Raw genomic sequence first — 8,625 nt, forward strand, 5'->3', positions numbered from 1 at the left:
ACCCACCTTCTCAGGATGAGACCTATGAAATGCCCTGATGAGGCGAGTGGCTTTAATGTCCGACACCGGAACCCACATCCTCTCCTCAGGACCATAACCCTTCCAATGAACGAGGTACTGAAGAGAACCGCGGACAATGCGAGAGTCCACAGTTCTGGAAACCTCAAACTCCAGATTGCCATCAACCAAAATCGGAGGAGGAGGCAAAGAGGAGGGTACCGTGGGCTGGCCATATGGTTTTAAGAGAGATCTGTGAAATACATTATGTATCTTCCAAACCCGTGGAAGATCAAGACGGAAGGCAACAGGATTGATGACTGACAAGATTTTATAAGGCCCAATAAACTTGGGACCCAATTTCCATGAGGGAACCTTCAGTTTAATATTTCTTGTAGACAACCACACCAGATCACCCACATTCAGGTCCGGACCAGGCACACGTCTCTTATCAGCCACACGCTTATACTTCTCACTCATCTTTCTAAGATTACTCTGAATCTTTTGCCAAATGGTAGACAAAGACGAGGAAAATCTCTCCTCCTCAGGTAAACCAGAAAGAGCCCCTCCCGAGAATGTCCCAAACTGCGGATGGAACCCATATGCACCAAAGAATGGTGACTTATCAGAAGATTCCTGACGACGGTTGTTCAGAGCAAACTCAGCAAGAGGGAGAAATGAACACCAATCCTCCTGGTTCTCTGCCACAAAACAGCGCAAATATGTCTCCAGATTCTGATTGAGGCGCTCAGTCTGACCATTCGACTGCGGGTGAAAATAAGAAGAGAAGGGCAGCCGAACCCCCAGGCGAGAACAGAAAGCCTTCCAGAACCTGGACACAAACTGCGTGCCTCTATCGGAAACAATATAAGAGGGAATGCCGTGCAATTTAACATTATGGTCGACAAAAGCTTGTGCCAATGTTTTAGCATTGGGTAAACCAGGGAAAGGTACGAAATGAGCCATCTCGCTAAAACGGTCCACCACCACCAGGATCACCGACTTCCCCGAGGAACGAGGAAGATCCGTGATAAAGTCCATGGACAGGTGTGTCCAAGGACGGGAAGGTATGGGTAACGGGAGAAGGGAACCTGAAGGCCGTGAACGAGGGACCTTAGCGCGAGCGCAAGTCTCACAAGCAGCCACAAAACCCTCCACCGACTTACGAAGAGCCGGCCACCAAAATCTCCGAGCAATGAGATCTACCGTGGCTCTACTCCTGGGGTTACCAGCAAGAACCGTATCATGATGCTCCTTGAAGAGTTTGTGACGTAGCTCAGGGGGCACGAACAACTTCCCAGAAGGACAATGGGCAGGTGCCTCAGTCTGGGCAGCCTGGACCTCGGCCTCCAAATCGGAATATAGAGCAGAAACAACTACCCCCTCCGCCAAAATGGGACCCGGGTCCTCAGAGTTTCCTCCTCCCGGAAAACAGCGAGAGAGAGCATCAGCCTTCACATTTTTGATCCCAGGTCGGAATGTAACGACACAATTGAATCTGGAGAAGAACAGAGACCATCTGGCCTGTCTCGGATTCATACGCCTGGCCGACACCAAGTATGCCAGATTCTTATGGTCGGTAAAAACGGTGATAGGTTGCCTGGCCCCCTCCAACCAATGGCGCCATTCCTCGAAAGCCAACTTGATGGCCAACAACTCCCTATCTCCCACATCATAGTTTCTCTCTGCCGGGGAGAGTTTTTTAGAGAAAAAGGCACAGGGTCGCCATTTGGCAGGAGAAGGGCCCTGGGACAAAACTGCACCCACACCCACCTCGGAAGCATCCACCTCAACAATAAAAGGTAAGGAAACATCGGGATGCACCAAGACGGGAGCAGACGCAAAACTCTCTTTAATCTTAGAAAAGGCTGCAAGCGCCTCCTCCGACCAAGAGGAAAAATCCGCCCCCTTTTTTGTCATGTCAGTAAGGGGTTTGACAACAGAGGAATAATTCAAAATGAACTTTCTGTAATAGTTCGCAAAACCCAGAAAGCGCATCAATGCCTTCTGATTCTCAGGAAGCTCCCACTCAAGTACAGCACGGACCTTCTCCGGATCCATGCAAAAACCAGAAGCAGAGAGGAGAAAACCCAGAAATTGAATATCCGATACCATAAAAAGACATTTCTCCAGCTTGGCGTACAATTTATTTTCCCGCAGAATCTGCAGAACCTGAAAAAGATGATCCTGATTGGTCTGAACATCAGGGGAAAAAATCAAAATATCATCAAGATACACCAATACAAATTTCCCCATTAAATGGTAGAAAATACTATTAACAAAATGCTGAAAGACGGCCGGAGCATTCATCAGGCCGAAAGGCATAACGAGATCCTCGAAATGCCCGTTAGGGGTATTAAAGGCCGTTTTCCATTCATCCCCCTCTCTGACCCTGACCAGGTTGTACGCGCCTCTCAAATCCAATTTGGAAAACACCTTGGCCCCAACAATTTGGTTGAAGAGGTCCGGGATCAGAGGAAGGGGATAGGGATCGCGAATCGTGATACGGTTCAGCTCCCTAAAATCTAGGCAAGGTCTCAGAGATCCATCTTTTTTTTTAACAAAAAAAAACCCGCGGCCACAGGTGACTTTGAGGGACGAATATGCCCCTTATCGAGACTCTCGGAGATATAAGTTCGCATTGCGATTCTTTCCGGTTGTGAGAGATTGTAGAGGCGTGCTTTTGGCAGCTTGGCGCCGGGAATGAGGTTAATGGGACAGTCAAACTCCCGGTGAGGAGGTAGCTCCTGAACACCGCTCTCGAAAAACACGTCCGAGAAATCAGAGAGAAATGATGGCACAGTTTTAGTAGACACCTCTGCAAAAGTCGCTGTGAGACAATTCTCTCTACAAAAGTCACTCCACTCATTTATTTGCCTTCCTTGCCAATCAATAGTGGGGTTATGTCTAGTGAGCCAGGGTAACCCCAAAACTAGAGGAGAAGGCAATCCGTTAAGGACAAAACAAGATATATCCTCCACATGAGTGTCACCTACAGCTAGCCGGATATTGTGAACAATGCCCTTCAGAGATCTCTGTGAGAGTGGAGCAGAGTCAATAGCAAAAACAGGTATATCCTTTTCTAATGTGCAAACCTGAAAACCATGCATGGCTACAAATTGAGTGTCAATAAGATTGACGGCCGCTCCACTATCGACAAAAATCTCACAAGAAATGACTATGCTCTCTAGCGCCACCCTGGCAGACAGGAGAAAACGGGAACTGCAGGTCAGAGGAAAAGCATCAATTCCTACATCAACTTTGCCCAAAGTAGCAGATGAAGCAGAATTTGATGATTTACCTTTTGAGGTTTTTCTCTTATTATCGCTCTTAGTACAGTTCAAGAATCTCCTAGACGGACAAACATTTGCCAAATGACCTATGCCCCCACAACAAAAACACACCATACTCTGAGGACTAAATCCTCTTTTATCAGGGGCAAGTCGACCTAGCTGCATGGGCTCCTCCTCAGAGGGGAGTGAGACAGGATGAGGCCCCTGCACACTGAATGAGTCCACACCATTGCCCCTAGACTGACAATGGCTGGACAGAGAGGTCTTGTTTCTTTCTCTTAGACGCCTGTCAAGGCATACCGCCAATGACATGGCAGACTCTAAGGACGTTGGTCTCTCATGGAAAGCAAACGCATCTTTCAATCTCTCTGAGAGACCATGACAGAACTGACTCTGGAGTGCAGCATCATTCCAACCTGAATCAGCTGCCCATCTCCGAAATTCAGAACAATAAAGCTCCACAGACAGTTTGTTCTGGCATAAAACACGTAAGTTCGATTCGGCCAGAGCAACACGATCCGGGTCATCATATATCTGCCCCAGGGCCACAAAAAATCTTTCCACGGATCGAAGGGAGGGATCCCCTGATGGCAGCGAAAAAGCCCAAGTCTGAGCATTACCCCTGAGCAGGGAGATGACAATCCTCACCCTCTGCTCCTCCTTACCAGAGGAGTGGGGACACAAGCAAAAATGGAGTTTGCATGCCTCTCTGAAGCGAACAAAATTCTCACTGCCCCCGGAGAACGTTTCCGGAAGTGAGACCTTTGGCTCGCAACAGACTCCATGAGCCGGAGCAGAGCCCAATGCTTGAAGCTGAGTCATAGATTGACGGAGATCCGCTACTTCCAAAGAAAGACCCTGCATGCGGTCAACCAGGCCAGAAAGCGGATCCATGTCAAAAAAGGACGGTTTTGGTGGATTATAATGTCACGGCTGTATGTGAGCAACAAGAGTATACACAGTAAAAAGAGCTACTGACCGGACCCAAACTAGGGAGGATAAAGGGTGACCCCTGTCAGACCCTCAAAGCTCTCCCTATGCTGCTAAAGCACATGCCCGGATCCAAATGGCGGAACGAGGCATGCCCGCGTGCCTAAGACTGATGACCACTGTAACCCCTACAATAGTGGAAGGGGCACGGCCACCGGTGCCCTGCTCAGTATATGGAGGGAACCGTGGCCACCTCAGATCCAGTCAGAAAATAACCAGGTACACAACAATGTCTGCACACTTAGCTTAAGGAGCTGCAGCCGCAGAGAAGACGGATACAAGGACAGCTGGCAATATCCGGAGTGCTTGCTGCAGCAGAACACAGGTCCAGTGAACTGATAGCTACAAGTGAAGATACTTAAGCAAGAGCTACAACTGAAATGAGAAATATAATCCACGCCCTACAATAGGAGGAGGGGTGATTTAAAGGCAGGGAAATCAACCGCAGGAGGAACAGCTGGGAGGAAGGAAACAGAAAGTAAAGACTTCATCACAGGGGTGGAGAAACAGAGCTGTGAGAACGTCTCAAAGCTCTGGTAGTGACACCCACTTGTTAAGGGACCAAAAGTAATGGGAATAATAATCATAAATCAAACTTTCACTTTTTAATACTTGGTTGCAAATCCTTTGCAGTCAATTACAACCTGAAGTCTGGAAGGCATAGACATCACCAGATGCTGGGTTTCATCCCTGGTGATGCTCTGCCAGGCCTCTACTGCAACTGTCTTCAGTTCCTGCTTGTTCTTGGGGCATTTTCCCTTCAGTTTTGTCTTCAGCAAGTGAAATGCATGCTCAATTGGATTCAGGTCAGGTGATTGACTTGGCCATTGCATAACATTCCACTTCTTTCCCTTAAAAAACTCTTTGGTTGCTTTTGCAGTATGCTTTGGGTCATTGTCTATCTGCACTGTGAAGCGCCGTCCAATGAGTTCTGAAGCATTTGGCTGAATATGACCAAATTATATTGCCCGAAACACTTCAGAATTCATCCTGCTGCTTTTGTCAGCAGTCACATCATCAATAAATACAAGAGAACCAGTTCCAATGGCAGCCATACATGCCCACGCCATGACACTACCACCACCTAGAGATGTCGCGAACATAAAATATTCCGTTCGCGAACAGCTACCCCGAGTTTACGCAAATGTTCGCAAACCGGCGAACTGTGCGAATCGCCATAGACTTCAATAGACAGGCGAATTTTAAAACCCACAGGCATTCTTTCTGGCCACAATAGTGATGGAAAAGTTGTTTCAAGGGGACTAACACCTGGACTGTGGCATGCCGGAGGGCTATCCATGGCAAAACTCCCATGGAAAATTACGTAGTTGACGCAGAGTGTGGTAAGTTGAATTCGCAATGCGATTAATATAACCTGCATTAATCACATTGTGAATTCAACTTAGAGCTAAGTTCCTAATGGTTGTATTGCTATAATTGACGAATATAACGAATATAGCACTATATTCTCAATCTTCGTTATATTCTAGCAATACAACCATTAGGAACCCAGCTCTAAGTTGAATTCGCAATGCGATTAATATAACCTGTATTAACCGCATTGCGATTACAACTTAGATCTGAGTTCCTAATGGTTGTATTGCTAGAATTGACGAATATAACGAATATAGCACTATATTCTCAATCTTCTTTATATTCTAGCAATACAACCATTAGGAACCTAGCTCTAAGTTGAATTCGCAATGCGATTAATATAACCTGTATTAATCGCATTGCGATTACAACTTAGATCTGAGTTCCTAATGGTTGTATTGCTAGAATTGACGAATATAACGAATATAGCACTATATTCTCAATCTTCGTTATATTCTAGCAATACAACCATTAGGAACCCAGCTCTAAGTTGAATTCGCGATGCGATTAATATAACCTGTATTAATCGCATTGCGATTACAACTTAGTCAAATTTGTGACACTGCAGCTTCAGAATGAATCTAAGATGGATGCTGTCCTTGCTTTTTGATAGGAGGTGGGAGGGTCTGGGAGGGAGGGTATGCTGATTGGCTGGAATGTGTCTGCTGACTGTGAGGTACAGGGTCAAAGTTTGCTCAATGATGATGTATAGGGGGCGGACCAAACATCACATATGTTCGCCCGCCGTGGCGAACGCGAACAAGCTATGTTCGCCGGCGAATAGTTCGGGACATCTCTATCACCACCATGCTTCACTGATTAGGTGGTATGCTTAGGATCATGAGCAGTTCCTTTCTTTATCCATACTCTTCTCTTCCCATGACTCTGGTACAAGTTGATCTTGGTCTCATCTGTCCATAGGATGTTGTTCCAGAACTGTGAAGGCTTTTTTAGATATCGTTTGGCAAACTCTAATCTGGCCTTCCTGTTTTTGAGGCTCACCGATGGTTTACATCTTGTGGTGAACCCTCTGTATTCACTCTGGTGAAGTCTTCTCTTGATTCTTGACTTGACACCTATGTCCTGGAGAGTGTTCTTGATCTGGCCAACTGTTTTGAAGGGTGTTTTTTTCACCAGGGAAAGAATTCTTTGGTCATCCACCACAGTTGTTTTCCGTGGTCTTCCGAGGGTTTTGGTGTTGCTGAGCTCACCGGTGTGTTCCTTCTTCTTAAGAATGTTTCAAACAGTTGTTTTGGCCACGCCTAATGTTTTTGCTATCTCTCTGATGGGTTTGTTTTGTTTTTTTCAGCCTAATGTTGGCTTGCTTCACTGATAGTGACAGCTCTTTAGATCTCATCTTGAGAGTTGACAGCAACAGATTCCAAATGCCAATAGCACACTTGAAATGAACTCTGGACCTTTTATCTGCTCATTGTAATTGGGATAATGAGGGAATAACACACACCTGGCCATGGAACAGCTGAGAAGCCAATTGTCCGATTACTTTTGGTCCCTTAGCAAGTGGGAGGCACATATGCAAACTGTTGTAATTCCTACACCGTTCACCTGATTTGGATGTAAATACACTCAAATTAAAGCTGACAGTCTGCAGTTAAAGCACATCTTGTTCGTTTCATTTCAAATCCATTGTTGTGGTGTATAGAGTCCAAAATGTTAGAATTTTGTCGATTCCCAATATTTATGGGCCTGGCTGTAGCATACCAGGCAGGAGAATTCAATGTGGGCCACAGTGGGCGAACGGAGCGGTGCCCAGAAAAAAATATTAAGTGCAGTTAGATCCCTGCACTATCCCCTACGTAGCCTGATACTTAGTTTATAATGTCTGGACCCGTGAAAGGTCCTCATTAAGCCTTTAAGAGTGTGAGTGTGATTTTGTGGGAGTGATTGGGAGTGATTTCAAATAGCTGCATATAGATTTAACTTTATAGCAAAGGTCCTTGTGAATTAAGTGCTTGCATTTTGAAACTGACATTTAAACCCATTTTATTTCTCTGCTGTGTACCTGGTTAAGAGTGTGGTTTGTGCTTCTAGGTGCTATTACTTGCACCACTGAACTCATCCTGAGCTCGCTCTACCTGGGCTTGCTGTACTAAGTGGGCTTGTGAATAAGTGGAGTTTAAAGAACTAGAGTTTTAGACAAGAAGCAAGAAACTAAGGTCTGATAGATTTTGCTTGCGTGTTGTTGGCTTGATTCTAGCTAGTCCTCCAACTACAACAGACAGTGTCTAATTCTAACTCATATTTACTGTTTCCTTCTTTACTGTTCATCCCCATTTAAACATGTGCTCCATAGACAATGCTACTAAGTGTGTGTCCTGTGCAATGCATGCGTGCCATGATGAGCCATTCGAGGGTGAATACATTTGCACTAGATGCAATTATGTTGCATATTTGGAAGCCCAGATCTTGGATCAAAATAAGCAGCTTGAAATACTTAGGGGCATTGCAAAACTGGAGAGAGGCTTAGACCTCACTGTGCAGGCACTGACTAGGGTCAGTGAAATGGAGGTGGAAGGATGAGGGTAAGATCAGTACTATCAGGTCCGCAGTTGGGTTAATGTAGGAAGAAGGGGTAGAGGAAAAAGTGTCAGGGAGGCTAGTTCTGAGCTGGAACACTCTAGTAAATATGCCTGTTTGGCTGATATTAGGGATGAAAGCCCAGGGCCAGTAGCACTGTAGCAGGACATTTCTCCTGGCAACTAGGAGGATGACCGCTGCAGGAAGGATGGGAAAAGGAGTGCAGCAAAGGTTAGACAGATGCTGGTGGTAGGGAACTCTATTATTAGGAGGACAGACAGGGTCATCTGTCGCCGAGACCGTGAATGCCGAACAGTGTGTTGTCTTCTGGGTGCTTGGGTATGGCATATTAAGGATCAGATTGACAGATTGCTGTGTGGAGCATGGTACACATTGGAACCAATGACAAAGTCAGGGGGATATGGAAGGTCCT

Source organism: Bufo bufo, chromosome 2 (genome assembly GCF_905171765.1).
Source record: "Bufo bufo chromosome 2, aBufBuf1.1, whole genome shotgun sequence".
Taxonomy (NCBI): domain Eukaryota; kingdom Metazoa; phylum Chordata; class Amphibia; order Anura; family Bufonidae; genus Bufo; species Bufo bufo.